The sequence below is a fragment of the Xyrauchen texanus genome, chromosome 49 (assembly GCF_025860055.1).
Source record: "Xyrauchen texanus isolate HMW12.3.18 chromosome 49, RBS_HiC_50CHRs, whole genome shotgun sequence".
NCBI lineage: Eukaryota > Metazoa > Chordata > Actinopteri > Cypriniformes > Catostomidae > Xyrauchen > Xyrauchen texanus.
The window spans coordinates 3,839,636-3,864,522 of record NC_068324.1 but is presented as its reverse complement, the minus strand read 5'-3'; the positions used below and the strand labels follow the sequence as shown (position 1 = coordinate 3,864,522).

Here is a 24,887-nt window from a genome sequence, read left to right as displayed (position 1 = left end):
GTGTGTGTGTGTGTGTGTGTGTGTGTGTGTGTGTGTACACATGTTTATACTACATTGTAGGGACCAAATGTCCCCACAAGGATAGTAAAACCTGAGATCACCTATCTTGTGGGGCCCAACCAGTGGGAAGGAAATGGGAAATTGTTAATTAAACATACTTAACAATATATATATATTTTGAAAATGCAAAAAGGCTTCTGTGAGAGTTAGGGTTAAGGGATAGAAATTATCATTAGATCTGTAAAATAAAATCCATAAAATGCATGGAAGTCTATGGAGAGTCCCCACAATGATGAATGAATGAATGAATGAACGTTGCATTTCTATAGCAATTTTCTGACACTACACATGCACTACTGTGCATTTTACACAATGAACAGGGGAATCTCTTCAACCACCACCAGTGTGCCGCATCCACCTGGATGATGCAACGGCAGCTAGAGTGCACCAGTACGCTCACCACACACCAGCTATTGGTGGAGAGGAGAGAGGAGAGTTATAGAGCCAATTCATGGATGGGGATTATTAGGAAGCCATGATGGATAAGGGCCAATTGGAGGAATTTGGCCAGGACACAGAGGTTACACCCCTACTCTTTTCAAAAAGTGTCCTGGGATATTTAATGACCATAGAGAGTCAGGACCTCGGTTTAACGTTTCAACCTGAAGGACATAAATATACGAAAGCAAGCGTGTGTGTGTGTGTGTGTGTGTGTGTGTGTGTGTGTGTGTCAGAGTGCCGGCTGAAGAGCGCGAGATCTCAAGCACAACATTCGGTAGGTGTGTGGCACCCTCGGCCAAAATCAAGTGGTCCTGAACCGGCTAGTGAGATGCTGACTTTAATATACTGCAAAAATAATAATTTTAGACCCATTTGTTGACTGCACTGCCAGGCCATTAGCAATGTACATTAGAAATGATTCTAGTAACTAGAACAGGTTTTGTACCTCTTTTTGGAATTTATTGACAATAGGCCTAAATTACCTGACGAAATGCAACTACATTCTTGCGTTACAAATTCACTTTTAAGGATATTTTTACTATATTAAATACCATACTGTGGCAGGGCGGAGGGCGGGGCCGGATCGTGATCCTACACACCCGGTCCCGTATTAGGATAATCAAGCCTCCGAAAGGGATAAAGGTCGACTGCAAACGATCTCTCTCTCCCGTACGATCCTCTGCAGTCGACCTTTAACCCCGCCCTCCGCCCTGCCACACATACATACAGTTTTCTGTCCTGTTTATCACACTACTTTTTTAACATTTGACCAGAAATACATTTTTGCCTAGGAAACCAAAGGGTGTTTGGGTGTGTGTATGAGTTTGCACACATATCTGAAGACTTTATGTGTGTAAGTACACATGCACATATGTGCTCATCAGATGGTTGGACAGGCTCCTGCACACTAATTTATTCATTTTGTTTTATTTTTTTATAGCCCTGTCTATTAATTTCCAATGGCCGGTCATTTTTGACCGGGAACACAACAGGTGTGAATAAAGTGAATTAAGACCAGTAAAATGTAAAGAAAATGGTTAAAATAACAACAAAACAAATCCAGATACAATATGTGAAAATTGGATTAAGTAAAAAAAAAAAAAAAAAAAAAGAGTTGTCTGGATGACATTGTGTGGGGAACGTATGTTTATGGACTGATAATCTGCCATTTACTCGTGATTTCTGTGAAAGTGAATAAAAGTAAATGTTGCTAGTGTTCGTTAAAATAATTTAGCAAAAATGTAAGAGCTGTAGTCATGTGATTCTTTAAGATCAGGTTGTCCTGGAGCTGTCGAGCAACATCCACCAAACTAAGCACAGACCTTCAGACTGTTCTGAAACGGATTGCTATTGTCTTTTCCAAAGCCACGTCCGCACTGAAATGTTTTCATTTGAAAACGCATCCTTTTTGCTACGTTTCCGCCTCTCAAACACACTAGAATGGCGTGAACCTAATTTTCTACATGTTTTACATTAAACAACTTTTGGAGTGAATTATGTGTGGAGAATACACGCTAAAATTGGAGTCTTATAAGAGAAGACAATTTTGCGACAGGTCTGTTTACAGCACACTGATTTTATTCTGTAAAATTAGAAATATATAATTCGAACAGGTGTCTCCTGCATTGAAGGCGGGCCCACGAACGAGCAGACTAAAGGCTACAGCTGCTAGTGACAGTCGCTAGTGCGCCTCTTGAGGCCAGGGAGTGAGGTTAACACATACAGCATAGCTATCACGAACCAGCTGGCTCCCATTACACTCACCCCCATAAACCTCAGTCCCACCCGGTCACGGCACCACTGTAACTGGTCCGGCTCAACCCGCTCCAAACGGGATTCAAACCGGTGTCTCCTGCATTGAAGGCGGGCGCACGAACGAGGACACTAAAGGCTACAGCCGCTAGCGTCAGTCGCTAGTGCGCCTCTTGAGGCTGGGGAATGTGGTTTACACACACTGGCCAGCAGGTACCAGAGGGACACCGTTACATCATCAGTCAGAGACATCCTATTCTCACCCACACACACACACACGCACACACAGGAAACTCATGTTAGTAATTCAGTCATTAATACTGGTACAATGTCATCACTGACAGTCAAGCCCACTAACGTGTTTGTATAAGTGTGTGTTTGAATAAAAGACGTAACCTTGTGTGATCGAAAATACAAAGAGGACACACAGAGGAGTGTCAGAGTAAATTAGATTAATGCTTAATGAAATGATGACACACACACACACACAGGTTAGTTTTACAATGTTTCTGAGAACATCTCATTGACCTTTATTGTTTATAAGCTCTTATAATTGAGTCTTATAATAATAAACCCTGTACAAGTGAATCTCAAAGCACATGTCCTATGAAAAACATTTCCTAATCATATTTCACCCCAAAATCAAAAGGAACAAAATTAGATATTTAAAATAGTTTTTAAAAACGTACTTGTACAGTACTTTTACTGTAATAAAGTCATACTGTATTAATGAGAATATATTGATAAGAAGCTAATAGAAAGAATGGGACTAATAAACATTTCTATTGTAAAATGTCCAGTTGCAAAATGGAAACAAGCATAAAAGTGCACAAATTGTCATGAAAATAAATGGCATATACACTAAAACATAATAATTCGAATACATAATTGGTTTATCTTCCTCTTGATTTCTGGTCATATGTGACCTGGACATGTTTTTGTGAGATTCGCCCCTTAACATTTCATACCTAACAAACTTTTTTTGGTGACACGTTTTGCTTGGAAAGTGTACTTTGTTTTAATAAATGCCTCTTGGCTTACCATTTGTTTATGTAATAGAATAAAATGAATTATTAAGTGTGTCTTAAGTGTCCAAATACTTTTTGGGGTAACTGTATGTACACACACACATAAGCATGCACATATACACACAAAACAGACACAAAGATGGCCAAACGCCCAGGTTTGTCAAAACCTCAAAACAAACACAATTCTCCCTGCACAACCCTTCCCTCTCTCTCTCTCTCTCTCTCTCTCTCTCTCTCTCCCTCTCTCCCTCTCCCTCCCTCCCCCTCTCTCTCTCTCTTTCTTTCCCTCTCTCTCTCTCTCTCTCTCTCTCTCCCTCTCTCTCTCTCTCTCTCTCTTTCTTTCCCTCTCTCTCTCTCTCTCTCTCTCTCTCTCTCTCTCTCTCTCTCTCTCTCTCTCTCTCTCTCTCTTTCTCTTTCTTTCCCTCTCTCTCTCTCTCTCTCTCTCTCTCTCTCTCCCTCCCTCCCTCCCTCTCTCTCTCTCTCTCTCCCTCCCTCTCTCTCTCTCTCTCTCTTTCTTTCCCTCTCTCTCTCTCTCTCTCTCTCATTCAGTTGGTCTCTGGGTACTGGTTTTTACCTTCCCCTCCCTCTCTCATTGTACTCTCTCTTTCTCTCTCTCTCTCACCAGTTGGAGCTCTTGGATTCATCAGTGAGGTCTGCAGATTTGGCTCTTTGACACATCAAGGGACTCTGGCTTACCAGGATGAACTCTGTGTCAACGACCACCCAGCTTGCTGTAAAAGTGTTTGAGGGGCAACAAAAGACAAACTGAGACAGACCGAGAGAAAAAAGAGTGAGAAGGGATTTCTTTCTGAAAGGGATTCCCCCACCCAAGGAAACAGAGGTGAGTGCCACTGCTGTTTTTGATTAAGCAGGAAAGCAACTAGTATTTCTCCAGAGCCGTTGAAAGCCAGTTGTATTCCCACAGATGGAAAAGAGACTTTGTTTAGCTTTAGTTTGTTTAGTGTGTGGGTCATTGCCATACATTTAGACATCAGAGAACTGAGGAACTGTTTATTCTGTCTCTCTCACCTCTTTATCAATCTAGCTGACTCTCTCTTATCAGGTGCGGGATTTGTGTTTGCTTTCTTGTGGGTGAATGTGGTTTTAAAGAAAGTGAGACAGAGACATGTCAGTCATTGCTTTTCCTTAGTAAAAAAGTACCAGGGGTTTATGGATGTGGTACTATAGTTATGTAAGGATCTTTGGACATGGTATTATGGATTACCATGAATTTTAGACATGATTTTAGCATGGTTTTGGGGCATGATACTACAGTAATACCATGTTTGTTTGTTTTTTTACATGGTGCATTGATTATCACGTTTTGATTATTATTTCCCCCCCCCAAAAAACAACCATGTTTTACTCTATATGGTACCATGGTCCTACCATGTTGTTGTTTTTTTGTTGTATAGTAGTACTATGTTAATACCATAGATTTTACCATAGTAATACCATGTTTTTGCCCATGGTACAATAAATGAATACCATCTTTTTTACGTGTTACCACATTTATACCAGTAATACCAGGTTTTTTGGCCATTACACCATAAGTTTATACAATTGCTGCATGTCAATGAGCTCCCTACGTCGTAACAAGATTGCACGTTGAAATGCAGCTGTTATTAATCAACAATTTTTCTGTAATGCATATTCATTGTAAATATCCAAACGTATAGTGCTATTGTGAAAGAATGAGAGCATTTTTAATCTACTTCTAACTATTCTAATATTTAAAAGATTGTCTGCCTTTCATGGTCATTATGGATGAAAGACATTACGAACAGTATCTCTTTAAAACAAAATAAGGCTTTGACTTCATAGATTTATTCTTGTGCTCGTCTTTTAATGACTTGAGAGACTTAAGAAGATGTGACGACATTTCTGGTGAAAGAACATAGTGAGCAACGATGCAGTCTGGTTTTACGGTGCATTCTGGGAATTTTTAGGGAGCGAACGTTTCAGTGCTTCATTGATTTGAGACGGCAGACTCCCTGATCAGTGCCCTGACTACTGAACTAGGGAGCTGATTGAGGCGCACACAATATATATATTTTTTGTTATAAACAATGTTTATTGATTCCATGCAGCAAAACAAATAGACACAACAGAAAATGCATAATCAAACCACATGAAATCATAACTTTTCCAACATTAACCCCCACATCCGACACAAACAATCACCTCAGTGGTCAAAAGCCAAATGACAAAGACACACAAATAGAGAATAAAACAGAGAGACACACAATATTTACATTAACACTTTTGGCAGACGTTTTTATCTAAAGGTATACATTGTATCAGTTTGTGTGTTCCCTGGGAATCAAACCCATGTGTTACCATAGCAATGATACCATGTTAATACTATTTTTTGTGTGTTACCATATTAATACCATGATTTGTTGGCATGGTAACAGTTATACCTTGATTTTTGGACATAGTACTATGGTAATACTATATCTTTCACATGTTCCCATCGTGTTACCATAGTGATTTTTTTGGCAATGGTACTATATTAACCCATCATTTTAGAGTGTTTTTGGCCATGGCATTATAATATAATGCAATAATTGTTTAGTGTTACCATAGTAATGCCATTACTTTTGTTTTATTTTGGTCATTATACTAAATACAGAGTTTTTTGGTGTCACCATAGTAATACCATGATTTCTTTGGACGTGGTACTTGTTATGTTATTACCATATTTGTGAAGGTGTTACCATTGTGTTACCATAGTAATAATAGTATTAGCCTTAGTATTACCATCATTTTATATTTTAATATAGTTATATCATGTTTTTGGACATAGAATTAGGACCTAAACACCATATTTTTTGTGTTACCTTAGTAATACCATTACCAATACCAATACCATTTTACTCTAATGTTAATTCCATATATTTGTTTTTAAATGTTACCATAGTAATAACAGTAACCCATGTTTTTGCCCATGTTACTTTTACGCCAATACTATAGTGGCCATTGTTCTATGCTAATACCGTAATTTTAAACATGTTACCATATTACCCTAGTAGCCTAATAACAGTAATTCCATGTTTTTGGTCATGGTATAATATGTTAACCTATTTTTTGTATTACTTTAGTAATACCATGCATTTTGGGCCATTGTACTGTTTACACAATATTTTATTAATGTTAGTGTTACCATAGTAATATCATTAACACCATGTTATTGACCATGGTACTACTGCACCAATGCCATTTGTTTTGTTTTTTCACAATACTATTTTACACTATTGCTATTGCTACTGCTATTATGTAAGATTACCATTATGTATTCTTTGAAGTACCTTGCAGTACTTTTAAGTTCAATGGAATGCGAATATGGCAATCATGGTACAGTGCCATCAAATGTACCATAAGTGTAGGTGCTTTGCAATTACAATGGCAAATGGAGCCAAGCTGGTAACTTAGAAACAGGCACGTTTGAGAGCTCGACAGTGCGTACGCACACACACACACACGCACACACACACACACACACACACGTACACACACGCACACACGGGAACAGGGGTGTTGGTTGTCTTCCAAGAATACAAAAGGGACATTTCTGTGTTCCAGCATTGTGTGTGAGCTTTAATGATAGGGTTTACACTGAAATGTGTGTGTTTGTGATTACATGTGCAAAAAAGCATGAAAAACAAAAGGAACCTGGTGTATTAGTTGAATAAATTGTGTTCCTGAGTGGAACAGTGCAATCAGTCCACGAGATGTGATGTTCATTAATAGTCAGATTAGGAGCTTTGCTTTTTTCTGAAGCATCTCATTTAGACAGAAATGACTGGATGAATTATTAATCACCTATTAGAGTGTTAACATCAATAAAACATGGAAACAGACAGAAAACAAACACCTTGGTACTCGGATCACACCTTCTGCCCAATACATCCATAAAGCAGCCAGGAGTGAATTAATGCGCGAGTGATTGCCAATCTGTTATTGCAGTTGTTTTATCACACTGTTTTCTTCTATGAATTTTGTGATGTAATTAGCACTGAAGTTTTCATCAACTTCTCAGCGTGAGTCTCATGTGCTGAAGGACAGCGCGTTATTCCCTTTAATTAACCACAAAGCCACACAGTAGTCATCCAAAAACACATACAGTATCCACTGAGACAGACAGACAGACAGACAGATAGACAGACAAATAGACAGACAGACAGACAGGCAGATAGACAGATAGACAGATAGATAGGACATTAGAAGAAGACGAGTCAATATATTGTTGTTTAGAATAAACAAGCTAAATTACAAATTGGACTCCTTGCTTTTTTGCCCTTGAAATGTGTGTGTGTGTGTGTGTGCTGGGAGGAGAATAGATATAAGTATATATCTCAGTCCCTATCCATTTAGCTGTGGCTTTTATCATCTAAAGTGACTTATAGGACACTAAGTGCAGGGATGGTCCTGCTGGAGTTGTTCTGGGGTTAAAAGCTTCTTCAAGGGCTCAGAGAGGTGAGAGAGACAGTCGATCATCATAACTCACCCTTAACTGATGCCATGTGTGGCATAATGTTGATTACAACGAAAAATAATTCAACTTGTCTATTCTATTTGTATATAATGCAATAGTAAAACATTTTAAATCTCATGAAGCAAAAGAGTCGGAGTTCAGCTGAATGACACACAAATGTGCCGTTGATGGCATTTATATAATTGCTTTAAATTCCTTCATTTGGGCATTAAAATGTTATTGGAATTTGAAGTGCAAAATAATCGCGGTCATCTCAAATAACCGCGGTTATATCAAATAGCCATATATTTAATAATCCCCAAATGCTGTCGATTCAGCTTAACTTTTATTGAACCCGGAATATTCCTTTAAGTGGTATGTTAGTCTCAGTCATGGCATCTTTTTTCCAAAGGCTGAACATTTTAGCATCTCCTATTGTGCTCCATGGAACAAAGAAAGTCATTCCAGTTTGGAACAACATATAACGATGACAGGTCCTTTGGCCAAAAGGACCTAATAGAACGTTCCGGTCCATTTAGAACCCACAGCTTAGACTCTAATTGCCAAAGATAATGAACAATAAACACACACACACACACACACACACACACACACACACACACACACACACACACACACGCAGACACAGTATGGGAAACACAGAACCCTGAGAGTGAATCGACAGATCAAGTTTGGGGTGGACACTAGTCAACATTTCAGCTAATCAAAACAGTATTCATGACAACCAAACTATCACATTTCCACAGTTGTCCAAACATACCTTCTGGTTTCCAGAAATCCAGTCTGGACTTACCTGCATTACTCATTATTTGACCATTTCCACATGTTAGAGTAATAGCAACTTGGTCTTGTAGAATCACGTTAATATGATTTTTATATGGCACGTTGTTCATATCGTGGCAGTTTCCTGGTGAAACACTAGTGGTGCTAAAACAATGACTTTGATTTCCTTTCCCGCAAATCACAAAGAGTAAAACAGCAGATTGTCATTAAACTACATTACAATAGCAAACTACATTCACAAGCTTGCTCAAGAGCAAACAAAAGGTGCAGTAGCTTAACTGATAGAGCATTGCACTTGTGATGGTAAGGACCAGGATACGAGTCCTGAAGAGCCCGAGATTCGATACGTGACTCGAAAGTGTCACAAAATAACGTGGTTGCTTCAGCAATTGTGTGCTTCATCTCAAATTTGATTGTTTTTGCAGCCTGATCTTATTAAATTTACTTGAGCACTGCAAAACTAAAATGACGTGCTTCGTTACGCGTTTTACTGCAGTTTTCAAGTGAAATGTCCAGCGGGGGGCCAAAACCAAGAAAAATGAGGTTGTAATCAGACAATTTTAGGTGAATTTTAAATGGAGGTTTTACATAGTAAAATGTACCTCCCACACCTAAAACATTACCCTAAACCTAACCAACAGTGTCGTAAAAGATAAATGAGAGTTAAACAAAACAGATATTCTTGCCCTTAACCAACAAGTAAACCCAACCGATGTTAGGTTTTTTCGAATGCAAATGAAATGAAAAGCATGTGCTGAAACAACCACTTCATTTCGTGTCACTACCACATTTGTGCGTCTTTGGCTTGACTCGAACCACGGTTGTCAAGACTAAAGTCCAACACTCTATCAGGGGAGCTACCAAGCAAGCTATTCATAACAGAATAAGTGTGTGTATATACAGTATATAGGTGGGTCTTTACTACAAATGTTAAAATGTAGTTTTTCAAATCATGCATTAAAGTATTTTTTATCATAACATAGAAGTCTAAGAGTAATAGAGCGAAAAATTGTGTTCATAAAGTCATAATCAGCAATTGTACAGCAAATGTGTGTGACAATGATTAAAACGCAGTTGTTGTAGCGCCTCTAGTGTTCATTTCTCCAGAAAATGCAGCGAAACGTAGAAAGTTGCACGTAAAAGTCAATATGCAAAAATGTATGTAGAGTAGAATTCATTATATGAGACCAGGTAGTTTTTATTGACACTATCGGTTAGGTTTAGGTTTAAGGTTGAGGGTAGTGAGGTCGGTTTTGTTGATTTGAAACTCAAAAGAGCATTTTTGAGTTTACTTTAAAATACCTCATCTGTTTGGAAGAACATTTAACTCACTTTTAGCACAACACAGTAGACATTTAACCTCAAAACTGCTGAGATACGCATTGAACATTGCACTTGGAACACGTTGGCCATTGGTTCAATTCCAAGTGAAAGCACATACTGAGAAAAAGTATAGATTAAACATGCAGTAAGTTGCTTTGGATAAAAGCGTATGCAAAACGCATACATGTAAATGTATAAGGATTGAGCATATAAGACTTTGCTTGGATTGTTTTCGAAATGTAAGCATGATCTTTAAGACTGACATTTGTCATGACCTACAGTACATTTCTCTATTATAATTTATGAATTACTAATGACGCCAAAAGCCCTGAAGTGCCTCATCCTGAATATGCATTAGAAAACCATTAGAAGCCATTTATATCATCATGATTCTACCTGTCATGTATTTCTTCTCTGTGAGGGAAAGTACAGGCTTCTTAAACCATCACCATCCATTATGTAGCAGCTCACAGTGAATGCCGAGATGGTTTTCCGATCAGATATCTTGACTCCTGCTATCTGTTACATTATCTTGATTCCCGGCAAGCGAATCAGATGTTTTCAGCCACACAGTCCATTCAGGAAATTGATTAGTATCAACATTTCAACTGTATCATTTTGTAACATTTTAAAAGCAAGAAGCCTTATTTTAATGGCTCTTTTTCTCTAACGACGTTAAATAGGGATAGTTATAAAGGTCTGTTCCTGGCAGAACGCGGGGTCAAAACATTAGACCAGACCTCTTATCTGCCCGCATCCTACTAAAAGCATTGTTGATGCATTATGGCAAGTTTCAGTATTAGTCGTCCTTTCATTTGCGAGACCCTTAATTGCGACGTTGCAGCTAATTGTTTCCTGTCTAATGGACGACATAAAGACCCCTTAATAGATTATCAGAATGACAGGCGGAAACCCATTATTATCGTTCAAAAGAACAGAGTTCAGTTTATAAGTCTCAAGTCAAAGTCCTCTGTTCTTAATGAAATATTCGGGGTCATTTTCAATTTAACGCTCTGTCGAATGCTGTCAGTTACCACAGACAATGATTTCAACTAGTCTTTGTAACCCTTTAAAATGTATAAACAGGGGGTCCGGGTAGCTCAGTGAGTATTGACGCTGACTACCACCCCTGGAGTAGCGAGATTGAATCTAGGGCGTGCTGAGCGACAAGAGTGACCAAATTGGCCCGGTTGCTAGGGAGAGTAGTGTCACATGGGGTAACCTCCTTGTGGTCATGATTAGTGGTTCTCGCTCTCAATGGGGCGTGTGGTAAGTTGTGCGTGGATCATGGAGAATAGCATGAGCCTCCACATGCTGCGAGTCTCCATGGTGTCATGCACTGCGAGCCACATGATAAGATTGAGGTGTGTAACCGTGCCACCACGAGGACCTAGTTAGCGGTGGGAATAGAGCATGCCAAATTGTAGAGGGGTTCACGTAATACGAGGGCGGAGCGATCATCTGTGTTCGGCAACTGCTTTCGAGTCCACGATTAACGTATAACATGTGAGTAAGGGCAGTCGGTGGACTTTCTGGTGCCCTCCTAAGGTAAGATGGTGCCCCCCCCTAGTGAGTTGGTGCACAACGCACTCTGCGTAGTCTGCATTTAGGGAGCGGCGGTACTGCCAATTACTGTCATGGCGGAGCAACCTTGCTGAATAGTCTACAGTAGTTAATGTCAGCATGTTTATGGCTAGTTATCTGAATAACAACACGTCCATTTACAGAAAATGGCATTTTAAAGAGGGTAACTATCGTCCCCTAGAGTACTGACATTTAGTAACTCAAGAACACATGACAGTTATGTTCCAATGGGACAACACACTTACAGTATTTACATACTTAAGAGCACGTTTCGGGCCTTGAAAGTGATTAAAATATGTACAAAGCACCAGAGTGCAATTGCTGCCATCCTGTATTAATTAAATCTGCACAAAAATAAGAGACACGGTTTCTATTGAAATAACGAAGCATCAACTGCGTATGAAAAACAAACATCCACCTGTGCGTGATGCAGTTGTTCAGTGCGCCCTAGCTTTAGTAGAAGACACACAAATTCAATTTAAGAGTGCTCTGAGTCACACAAAGTTAATGCAATCTAATCTGTATTCATAAATGCATTCTTAATTGTTTGATTCCCACATTACGTTTCGAGTGCCCCCCATCAGAAAGATCTGCTCTCCAGAGCATCTCTCCTCGAGTTAATATACCAAATCATTACTGTATTACACTGAAAACAATCAGAGAGAGGGTGGGGGTGGATGAGGGTTATCCAGACTTCACAAGCCTTGTTAACACAGGGTGAAAAATCTGTGTTTAATGTGCAGCCTTTAATAGCTGTGAATCGTGTGTAAACACAAACACAAGAGCAATGCTGATTTACAGATGCACCTGTACAGCTTTGTTTATGAGTAACTAATGTGTCATAAGAAGTTGTTATTTTATTTCCTGGACTTTTTAATTCAGAATTTAATTGAAAATACCATTTTATTCCAATTCAATGACTGAATTTCAGTTGAAAATTAATTGAGGTTGCAAACAAGATGCAGAATTGTAACTGGAATTGGAATTTAAGTAAATCAAATTAAAGGAGAATCACCGTATGCAACTTGCTATTGGTTTCAAACATGTTATTGGTCAGGCAAACAGATAGTCCCGCCCCAAACTCACATTATTGGTTGAGACAATATTGCTCTTTTAGGCTGGTCATGATGCACCAAGCACCTGATATTTGAAAGCACCTGAGATACACTTTTCCTGGGAAATCAACCCACAAATTCCTTATACTGTAGTTGTCTCTGCATATTGAGGTTCAATACCTTAATCAACGGCATTGGTGGCATAATGTTGATTACCAAATATTCCTTCTCATACCATCCTTCCTTTTCTTTAAAAAGCAAAAATTGAGGCATTGAGGCACTGACAATGGAAGTGAATGGGGACCAACTTTTGGAGGTTTACCTCATCATAGCAATTCTATCAGGAAGACCCGCAGACTTGAGTGAGATTTAAGATGGCATTTATTTGATGAACATAAAACAGAAACATAATATCTCTCTTTGGCTTAAAAGCCCCGCCTGGCGGTCCGAAGAAGTTGTGCTCGGAACCGTCATATCCTGCCGGAGATAGAAGGCAGGGGCGAGGAGCCTACCCCCGTGCAGGACGGGACTCAACTGGTGGTGGTGGGGTGGTGGAGGTTGCCGTGTTAGCACACTGAAACAGCAATGTGATAGATTGTGAGCAGACTTGTAAAGCAATGGCTTACATGTGATTGGCTGGGAATTACGCAGCTAATGGTGCGATGATGTACAGCTGCTAGTCTTCCCGCTAGAACTACACTAACTACGGATATAAGTCATTTTATCACACTAAGATCATGTTAGCAGGCATACTGTTTGTTTTGTTGCTATACTTTTGAAACAGTGAGTACTTTAATGTTTTCAATTTGCCCCAATTCACTTTTATTGTAAGTGCCTCAGTGCAATCCAGACTTTTGCTTTTTTCAAAATAAAATACATTTTTGTGGTAATCAACATAATGCCACAAATGCTTTCGATTGAGCATAACTTGTTTTGAACCTGGGATATTCCTTAAAATCTTCGCCCAACCTTGGTTTAATTCACAGTGCACTGTTTCCTCTTTACATTTCTTTTTATAGCATTGAAAAGAAACTGTCCAGTCAAATACCATTCCAGAGATGCCAACCCTGCTGTGTGTCACTAGGTCAGGAGTTATTTATGGGCTGCTGTCAGGAAATACAACTACAAACCCAACAAAACTGCAGCCAGAGCCAAAACTAAACAAATAGCTTTAGATAAGAAGAGTGGGTCTATCATATCTGTGATCCCAAGAGCTTTCTGCGGTGTGATTGTGTGTGTGATGAGTGTTAGATAGACTCTGTGCTTTTCCGAATTCCCTGCGGAGCACCAAAGCAGATTCACTGTCACCGGGGCGGCGTTAACCTTCAACTGGGTTTAGTTTTTGAAGGAAGACCCATTCTGCTTCCCTCAAAAGAGTATTTCACAACTTAAGGAAATAGCATCCAGTTTTGAACAATATCTCGGGTTAAAAACTACTTACAATCAACATAAAAAAACAGCAGCAATTGGCTAAATATTTAGCTTAAAAGAAGGCAAAGACCCTTTAAATCGGTGCATCAGTGAATCGTTTATGTGAACTAGTTCATGGATATGTTCTGTCTGAAAGCACAGACTCTCTAAAATGACACTGTACAATGTGACAAATGTAGTGTTTTGTGGCACTACATTGCTACACGATGTATTCAACAGTGGAAATAGCTAATCTACAGCCACTCTACTGAAAAACGCAGTTATGTTAGTAGCGTCACTACTTTAAGCTCTTAAACTCTACGTGGAGGTGCTATGGCAAGCCGTTTTAACATTTAAAACACTGAAGTCCCTTGAAGCATAAGTTAGGCATATGTGGTATAATTTGAAAGCTTAGAATCAGGTAGAAAACATATTAGCAACAAATCATAGGCAAAATAGGTTCCCATCTGTAGAATATGAACTATTACACATCATTGAAAAGAGGGGATTCTCTGCTTTCCAATGACACCTAGCTTTTAGATGACTCAGAAGCCAAGATATTCAACAAAACAGAGTGGATGCTTCTCATCACACACACAAAAAAAGACTGGTTGTCTATGGGTGAAGTCTAAAATGCATTAGAGCACCACCTACATTTCAGATCAGTATAATGTGATGGAAGGTGAAAGAGGAAATATATATTTTTCTAGTACTTGCTGCCATCCAATGGAATAAAATAAGACGTTTGAAATGGCATGCTTTTAAACTTAAGACGTAAATGATTTAAAAAATAATTACACCCAAAAAAATCATATCTGCCATAGAATTGTGAACATATACAATATTATTTATTAATTATTGCAATCATTTTTTTTTAAATATAGTGGGATATCTGTAAAATTATAAAATTTTTATGAAATTTGTCCATTGCATGTGTGAACAGGGAGTTTTTAAATAAAAAATTTCAGGCAGCAGCCCAAAAATCCTGCAGAGTAGAAGAGGTTAAGTACACAAACAACTGTCACAAGCCATTACCGCTGTAATCTGATGTATTTTCAAGTAAAACTCCCATTAAGGAATTGGTTGGATTGTGAAAAGAGGAAACAGGTTTGTTAATAAAGTAAATGGGACCAACTTTGATATCATGTGGTGGTGGCATAGTGGGCTAAAGCACAGAACTGGTATTCAGAAGGTTGCTTGTTCGTTCCCCACAGCCACTACCATTGTGTCCTTGAGCAAGGCACTTAACTCCAGGTTGCTCCGGGGGGATTGTCCCTGTAATAAGTGCACTGTAAGTCGCTTTGGATAAAAGCATCTGCCAAATGTATAAATGTAAATGTAAGTAATAATGCAGGTTCAATACAAGTGAAGGTAAATCGACAACATTTGTGGCATAATTTTGATTACCAAAAAAAAGTATGGGTTAATCTGGGTTAGTTATGCGTCTCTACTTTCTTCGAAGGCTGAGGAAAGCACATCTCCCACCCCCATCCTCACTACATTCTATAGAGGGACTATTGAGAGCATCCTGAGCAGCTGCATCACTGCCTGGTTTGGGACTTGCACCGTTTCGGACCGCAAAGCCCTGCAGAGGATAGTGAGGACAGCTGAGAAGATCATTGGGGTCTCTCTTCCCTCCATCAAAGACATTTACAAAAAACACTGTATCCGCAAAGCAACCAGCATTGTGGACGACCCCACACACCCCTCACACAAACTCTTTACCCTCCTGCCGTCTGGCAAGAGGTACCGAAGCATTCAGGCCCTCACGGCCAGACTGTGTAACAGCTTCTTCCCCCAAGCCATCAGACTCCTAAATACTCAGAGACTGGTTTGACACACACACACACACGTGTCCTGAGTTGCACTTTAATTACTGTCACTTATAACTGTCTGCTACCTCAATAACTGCTATGTGCATAGAACACTATCTTATAGTATGTTATGTTTACATTTTTAGAAACTGTCATCTTTTTGCACTACTGAGTACTGGTCGGCGCTGCACTGTGTCTATTGTCCTGTTCATTGTCAGACATTTGTTGTACTGTCCCGTACTTTGCACATGTTTGCACGTGCACTTTATATAGGTATATATAGGTATTTTATATAGGTATTTTATTTCGTTGTGTAGTCTCATGTGGTCCTGTGTTGGTCCTTTGTTGTTTTTATGTAGCACCATGGTCCTGGAGGAACGTTGTCTCGTTTTGCTGTGTACTGTACTAACTGTAGGTTGAAACGACAATAAAAACCACTTGACTTGACTTGACTTGACTAAACAACATGCATGTTTGAACAATCATATAGAAATCCATTGAAAAACTAAGTATATCCTAGCCTTGACGTTTTCTGCCTAAAAGACCATTAAAAACTAAAACTAGTATAAAAGAAAGATTCCTTATTCCAGATCAGCAATTGCTCTCTAAAATCCTCTCTGAATTATAGGAATTCTCCATGTATGGCTGTGGCCCACTGAATCCTCTTAGAAAGTCTGATAATAGCTTGCATTCTCTCGCACAGTGAGCCTGTTTGACTTGCTAGGGAGGAAGAGCAATGACGGCGCTCCTGTATTATGCTGTGGAATAATTTGTTCTCTAGATCCCTGTCATTTCATAAATTCCACCTATTAAACACAGCTGGCTTTCATTAGAAATCTCCCCACTGTATGAGTATTTCTGTCACCACTAGATAATGACACGGGGAAGATATTCCGGGTTTAATTCTAGAGCGTGGAGAGAGGGAGGTGTTCGAGATGAAATCCTCAGGGTGAAGACGAGAACAGGAGGTTTAAGGCAGATATTCAGCACGGCAGCTATGCTTTAATGAAGTTTGAGCTCTACCTGTAGACTTGATCTGTTGCTATTGGAAACCCTTGTTTTGCATGAGAATAAATGTTGCAAAACGAGTCATGCAGCCTCCGCTATTGATATGGACTGTGAATGTATCAGATTAAAAAAATTAAATAAGCCATTTTCTTCAAAACAATTCTGCATCTGCAAAGCATTTGTGGAATGATGTTGATTACAACAAAAAATTATTTGCACTTACAGTGGAAGTGAATGGGGGCCAATTTATGGAGGGCATAAATGCAGAAATTTGATGCTTATAATTTTATAAGCACATTTACATACATTTTTCTGATAAAACTGGTGTATTATTTGAGCTATATATGATGTTTTAATAATTTTTTTGTGGTAGTTTTAGGGTTTTACATTGTTACATCGTCATGGAAACAAAGTATCTATATAGAAAAGGTTATTAAGTGATGTTATCACACTAAAATCATGTTAACACGCATATTGTTTATGTCTTGTGGCTATACTTTTGAAACTTGTGAGTGTTTTCACATTTAAGGATTGGCCTCATTCACTTCCATTGAAGTACCATAAGTGTAGATTTTGTTGTCCAAATGTATTTTTTTGTTGTCAACATTGCGCAATAAATGCTGTCGATTGAGATTAACTTTTGTTAGATGTGAAAAATGATTTTAATAAGCACTGTGGATGAACCAGATGTACACAAAAAAACATAAGCAGTTTTGCCCAACGCAGTTCTGTCATATCTCAAAACGTTGATGTTTCCGATTTGTTTTCCAAACATTCAAATTTCTACGTTTTCAGCGACAGGTACAAACACACTTTGGCTATGTTCAGACTGCAGGCAGATCTGATTATTTGTCAAAACAGATCTTTTCAGGCTGACTGTCCGCACTATTAATTGCAAGTGATCAAATCAGATTTGCGCATTCAGACATAACCAACCTATCTGCATGGGTTGCTTTGGTAATGACGTAGGCGTACATGTGCATCATCTCGCTCTCCAAAAATTCGACTTGTCAAGTCACGGTGCAAAACTCCTCCGTCGCACAAGACAAACTCAACGACTGGTAAATATTGTGATGTTCTGTGCACAACGTCATCATTGTGTGTCGTGTTAAGAGTGACGCAAAAGACCATTTCAAATCCGAATTGAGCAGCCAGAGCGTCACGACTGAGACGCATCTGAAAAAAATCGGAGACAATATATTTGAAGTATTTTTTTGCTGTCTAGACTATCAAAAACTGGATACAATCTGGATATGCAAAAATCAGGTTTTTAATGGCAGTCTGTACAAGTCCTTTGTCTGCAAAAAACTGCTTCCCTTATGTGACATAATCACAGCCAATCAAATCATATTTGATATTTAATATTTAGTCATGCAAAGTGGCCTTTTAAACTAAAAAGAGTTTTACTGAAGGCAGAACGCATTCTCACCGTTGCCTCAAGGGGCGCTATAGCAGTCATTAGTATAGAAGTCCGCTTCAACGGTGAGATTTCTCTTTCAAGTTAACCGTCATGGTGAACAACAGTTTGAAGAGAATACTGTTGAGCAAGTAAGTTTAAGTCAGTATATATTAATAGCAACTTACCTGAATAATAACACATCCAGTTTAAATGGCACAGACTTTTGAAGGTAACTCTATCGGCCCCTCCACTACTGAGGTTTGTTACGCCATGTGTTAGCCAAGCAAGCGCATTTGTGTATGCGTACTTGCGTAAAGTATGTTTTGGGCCTCAGGCAACAAATCAGACACAAATGCTTGGACAACGCATTGCAAATGTGCAATCGTGTTGAAAAAACGTAACATATATAGAATTGGTGGTGTCATAGTGGGCTAAAGCACATAACTGGTAATCAGAAGGTTGCTGGTTCGATCCCCACAGCCACCACCATTGTGTCCTTGAGCAAGGCACTTAACTCCAGGTTGCTCCGGGGGGATTGTCCCTGTAATAAGGGCTCTGTAAGTCGCTTTGGATAAAAGAGTCTGCACAAATGCATAAATGTAAAATGTAAACGTAACATACGGAACTGCATTTTCATGGCAGTAACGCAGTACAGAAGCTTCATTGGTTTTGGTTTTGGTTTTGGTTTAGATCTGTATTTGTATCCTTTTGTTTACTTGTGTATTTGTGTGCTTATCCTGGATGCCTCAACCGAGAGAAAATCGTGAGATTACATCCGTAACATGTCAATGCGAATACGTCACACGAAAGACCGCGTGAACTCAGCCCTTTGTGAATGACCAGAAGCGTTGCTTTATAGTTAAAAACTACTTAAATACTGATATTCTTGGCGCCAAAAATGATCATATTGCTTTCGATGACATTAATTTAATCATATGGATGACGTTTATGATGACTGTCTGTGATTTTTGGAGCTTCAAAAGGTTGGATCACCATCCATTTGCATTTTAAGGACCTACTGAGCTGAGATATTTTTCCATTTTTCTTCAAATGTGTTCTGCTGAAGAGAGAGTCATACACATCCGCAATATCATGAGGTTGAGCAAATAATGAGAGAATTTTCATTTTTGGGTGAACTATCCCTTTAAAATCAGATCACTCCATACAGATTGTCCCTTAAATAAATGCACTGCAAGTTTCTTTGGATAAAAGCATCTTCTGAATGACAAATTAGTCAATTTACTCAACAACAAAAGAGAAGAACATCTAACTGAATTAGAAAAACGCTTTTGTGCAGAGCGCGTCTCTTTGAGGTGTAATCTCATTTCTCATCTGACAGACATACGTGTGGGTGAATGAAGATATGTTTCCACTCCAGTGGTTGGACGACTTTAAACGCAAGAGTGTTTGGTCTCAGGGCAGATTTTCTGGCTTGTTAAAGTTTTGTTTGGGAGTTTGCAAAGTGGCCCTCTTTGTAACTATATGAAAGTGCTAATAAAGTGTTTATGTAACTTGACAGGCCTCGTGCACGACCAATGTAAAGATCTTTGTTTTGCAGAGGTCAAAATTATTCTAACATTTATTTTACAACAACTGCACCCAATTCTGATGTATTCTGTCCATTCTGTCTTTCACATGTAATGCAATCGAAACCGGTTTATATAGACATTGTAGTCAATATCTGGTATATCTATGTACATTGATTGCCATTGTAGTGACTGGCAGGGAGTCACTACTAAATAAAATAAAAAATCAATTGTGGCATCGTGTTACTCAAAATCCATATGACTTTCTTTCAATGAGAGCGAGTGAATTTGTTAGGTTCACCAGGCACTGGCAAGGTGCAACATGTGGCAAGCCAATATTTGTTCCAGGCTACATCCATCAGTACTAAAGTTTGGTCTGGTCAAACGCATCAGTATGGAAGGTCAAACTCTTGATGCAAAAGTCAGCGCAGTCACAAAAGTTATGCTAATAGAGATGCTTATAATAAGTCAGTCACTGGACGTAAATTACACTCCGCACAGATGTGACATTTGGTCCCGCACACAAATGGAGGGCAAATATGCAATAGGCCAGTGACACGAACATCAGCGGTTCTGAAAAAGTCCCACCACATCGAGAGATGTCAACGCTATATTGTTCAGGTTTATTTATATATTAGCAAATGCGGATAACACACATTAGCTTGTGTGGATGGGTGGGTGTTTTGCTTACTTGTTCTGCAGGTTAATTTTGGAGTGTAGAACAGTGGAGTGTAGAAAAGTGGTTAGACAACAGTTTAGGGCCGTCGTGACAACAAGGGCTTCAAAACATTGTCGTGTTTGTGATGGATGGCGTTTGCTGTAGCATTAAGCTAAAGTCAATCAATGCAACCGATTTTATGCTTAGATGGTTAAGAATGTAAAGTGACACACCACAGTAATTATGACAAATTTAGGAGCTATGCTTAATCACACGAAATTATCTTCAAAGAGGACAAAGAAGCTGCAATACTGGAGGAAATGGGTGGTACCGACCGATTTAGAACAACACAATGGGAAAACAGGACATTAGGGGGAATGCTTAATTTGTTCACACAAAAACCCCCAAGATTTACCAGACTAGAAGGAAGATAATCCTTACAATTTACAAACCAAGGTTTCTCAACGAGGGCGTTGAGAGCAAAGTAGTGTTGGGTAAAAAAGGTTGAGAACCACTGATTTACAGTAGACTATATTTTCCACTAAAATACATGAGACTAACATGAGATTGGTGGTGGTGTAGTGGGCTAAAACACTGAACTGGTAATCAGAAGGTTGTAGGTTCAATCCCCACAGCCACCACCATTGTGTCCTTGAGAAAGGCACTTAACTCCAGGTTGCTTCGGGGGGATTGTCCCTGTAATAAGTGTTTGGATAAAAGCGTCTGCCAAATGCATAAATGTAAATGTAAACATTTCTTAGCGAACAGACTTGTTGCCCAATGGATGATAAATTGGGCCAAATCCCAAAGATTTACATTGCTGGAGGGACCCGAGAAATCTAGGACAAGAATATCAAAGGATCATTACGTGTCAACTGAACCAGACGTCCCTGGATTTTTGTTTTCACTGGTGAAATATAAACATAAATAGTGATGATAGCCAAACTATTAAGTGCAATGGATCAATATTTAAGGAGTTATCATTATTCTGCGGGAAACAATTTTCTTCTATGATTTTGGGGCAAAACCACAGGTAAAAAAAGGAACCTTAGAAAAATGGCAGTGCCGATATTTAATTTTTACACAGACATAGGCAAGTCTATTACTTAAATCAGTTGACTTCAGCACCACTGGATGCTTTATATGCCAATGGCATGAGTTTAAAAATGGGAGGGGGCGATTTTTGTGCTGATTTTCCCAAAGTTGGAGTGCCTGTAACTCCAGAATTATTGAAGATATCTTAATATCCTTTTAGATTCTGGTTCAGAACAAACTTTCATTTTTGTATCTGTATTTACAAGGCCCTATTGTGTTACATCCCAGAGAAATTGGGCTGTCAATGTGGCTCCAGCCATACATTTTTAAACTGTATTTTAGTTTTAACTGTAGTAGCTAAGAATTTTGGCAGAAATGATGGTTACCATGGTAACTGTTTGTGAGCATACTCATCTCATATAATGCATGGATGCACATAAACTTCTACATTCAGTATTTATATGTTCCTCTGATAAAGATCCACTGTGAAGCAATGAAGGAAACATGCATGTTTTTGGTGAGAAATCTTCACCAGACAGAAATGAACAGTAGCGAGATAAGGATTCTGTTTTAAAGGAGAAATGTGTCACAATCTGACACTCAACACCAAATTAAAATGCTAAAAATATTACATGACGTTCTCGCCTTGTTCTCGCTCCGTTCATAATCATCGGAAAGCCGCGGTAAGCCTTTCGGCGTAAGTGTTCTCATGAAGACAGCTGACGCATTCAATATTTCATTTTGAACATTTAAATACTGGCACAGAGATAAAGGCTGCCTAAATTAAGCATGTTATTAGCCTCTGCGTTTTATTAGTTGATTTATTAATCATTTGAAGAGCTGATTAGAATGTTCCTTTGAAATATTGTAATTATTTCTGGATTTAGGTAAATATCAGTTTAGTAACTGTTGACTTAGATTAAAGTTAAATATAAATATTTAAAAACGTTTCCGGTACAATTTCCTGACATTTCTGTGTAACGTCTGTTTATGATCATCATCTTAAGCCTTAGCTTTGTACCTCACAAACTTGTGTGTTAGAGGATTTTTTATGATTCTTAACAAGTTCTTAACTACACCAAACAACTAGTTAACTACATCTAGTTTTTTCAGCACACTGAACATTCACGTTAAAGGCAGCATGAGTCGAAATCTGAAACACATTTAACTTCTGTAATGTGACGTGAAGTGAAACAAAATATCAAAAGGGGGGTGCTTGATTTTTCCCTTCAGGGTTCCGATTGGTTCATATTTTTATGTCCGCAATATAGACATTACAGAGGTGATAATATGAAAAATAATATATGAAACTAACATTTTTGTCTATCATGCACAATAAGACCATGGACAATTATTAAGAAAGTACACAGCATGAAATTTGTTTTTAAATTCAAAATGAAGTAACAAATGTACTATTTACATTTTAATGCACACTATTTCATAGAAAAATGTCTTTGTAATCTTTTAGTCTAAATGTAATAACTTGTTTCGCCTCTGAAATGACTTTCGTTTTCGTCTGACATCACAAATCCCTCTTATTTTTGAAACACCTGGCTCCATTCTTGTATGTTACACTTTTTACAACTCAATCAAATTGTTGGGGCGGCTGTGGCTCAGGTGGTAGAGCAGGTTGGCCACTAATCACAGGGTTGGCGGTTCGATTACTGGCCCACATGACTCCATATGCCGAAATGTCCTTGGGCAAGATACTGAACCCCAAGTTGCTCCCAATGGCAGGCTAGTGTCTTGCATGGCAGCTCTGCTGTCATTGATGTATGTGTGTGTGTGTGTGTGTGTGTGTGTGTGTGTGTGTGTGTGTGTGTGTGTGTGTGTGTGTGTGTGTGTGTGTGTGTCAATGGGTGAATGAGTCACAGTGTAAAGCAACTGCTAAGGTTAAAATAGCGCTATATAAGTGCAGACCATTTCCCATCAATTTCCTTGGATTTCGTTACGTTCCGCCCTCCACTTTTTCCTCATTGAATATCCTATTTCCCTAAGAAATATATCAGACGATGGAAGTAAAATGGGCTGTGAACGCAGTTTCTTGTTCACTTTAAAACTTTACATATACTCTACATCAGTACTGACGCACAAAGACACTCAGTTCTTTCCGTGTGAAACAAACTAAAGCTTTGACAATGCAAGTTCATGTTTTGCAAGCCAACTGTCGAGGAACCCCACTTCACTTCAAGTGACTAAGATCAAGAGAGGAAATTCATACAATCTTGTTTTGAGCACAAACTCTAGCAACACCTTCTTTCCACATAGATTTCTTTTATTATCCACTGAACAGTAACAAGAAGAGGAACAAAAGACAGAGCTTGACTCTTAAACCAAGTGACTCGTGTATGGAGTCTTTCTCAAATGTTTTGTCTGAGTTTCCCCCTCCTATAGAGCAGCTCAATCAGTCTCAATTAAATGCAATTAGTAAACACTTGCAACAAACATCGTATCTATCAGCAACTTGAAATAAACAATCACAGCATGCAGATTAACTACATTGATTGCATTAAGAACTCTTTTTAAATCTGCAATGAATCAATTGGGAGTAATTGTGGTTGTGTAATTGACTCCAAAATGTTTCCACCCTTTTCATTCTCGTTTAACAGCTGAGACGATCTGTGACAAAATGCCTTGTCGCTAACAAAGTCTTCCAGCAGTGTTGCTTAAAATTAGAGCTACTGTCTCTTCGATAAACTCTTCTAGGCATCAGTCAGGGAAGAATGGAGTTCATATGAAACCTCTTTGAGTAAGACTGCTCAACTAGGATCAATCACATTTGATCAAAACCAGGTCATGTGTTTGATTCCTAGGGAACAAGTGCTTAATGCTCAATGTTTACCTCAAATATACTTTCACTTTGAATAAAAGTGTATGCCAAATTAATAAATGTAGACACTTACCAGAGACAGTATAGGGAGGAGACGATCCACTTGTAGAATAACGTAGTCAAATTGTCAAAGGAATCACCTGGTCGTTACATTCCTTAATGGACCAACCTGAAAATAATGTTTTTAGCTTGATTTTTTACTTTAGATTTTTTGCATTTAGCTTGTTTTTTTGTTTTTTTAGCTTGGTTGGGCTACAGAAGCTAAAAGAGTGATATCAATTTTGTCAAATTGGTGATTGGTGTTGAACTGTTAGCTCAGCAAATGCTTGGAGATTTGAGTCTTTCCCATTCAAGTTGATAGCAAGGGTGTAAACAAGATGGTCATCAATTGAAGTGAAAAAATCATACAGAAATTGATAAATACTACATGACCCAAAATGCATCATCATGTTGAGGTCAGGGTCAAGTATGGCAGCTTTCAAGTGAACATCGAATGAGACTTGTGTCTCTGCAGGACAAAAATAGGCATTTTCCAATCAGTGGGCATTTTCAAACTGAGATGGGAATATTTTAACTGCTTTACATGATTTGTATACTACATTGAGGTTCCCTACTTTCACTGGACAGTTCAGAAACGGCCATCTTGTTTTGGAAACGCCCACTGATTACTACATTGAGGTTCC

The 24,887-nt window shown here is 38.7% G+C and overlaps 1 protein-coding gene across 2 annotated transcripts in view; it reads left to right on the top strand.

The window, feature by feature from the left end:
• The first annotated feature begins 3,920 nt into the window (after positions 1-3,920).
• Positions 3,921-24,887, top strand: part of LOC127640652 (protein shisa-like-1a) — a 41,941-nt gene continuing 20,974 nt past the window's right edge. For both annotated transcript variants that reach the window (XM_052123339.1, XM_052123337.1), the window contains exon 1: positions 3,921-4,122. The gene's annotated coding sequence lies outside the window, so the exon portion shown is untranslated. The remainder of the gene's footprint in view (positions 4,123-24,887) is intronic.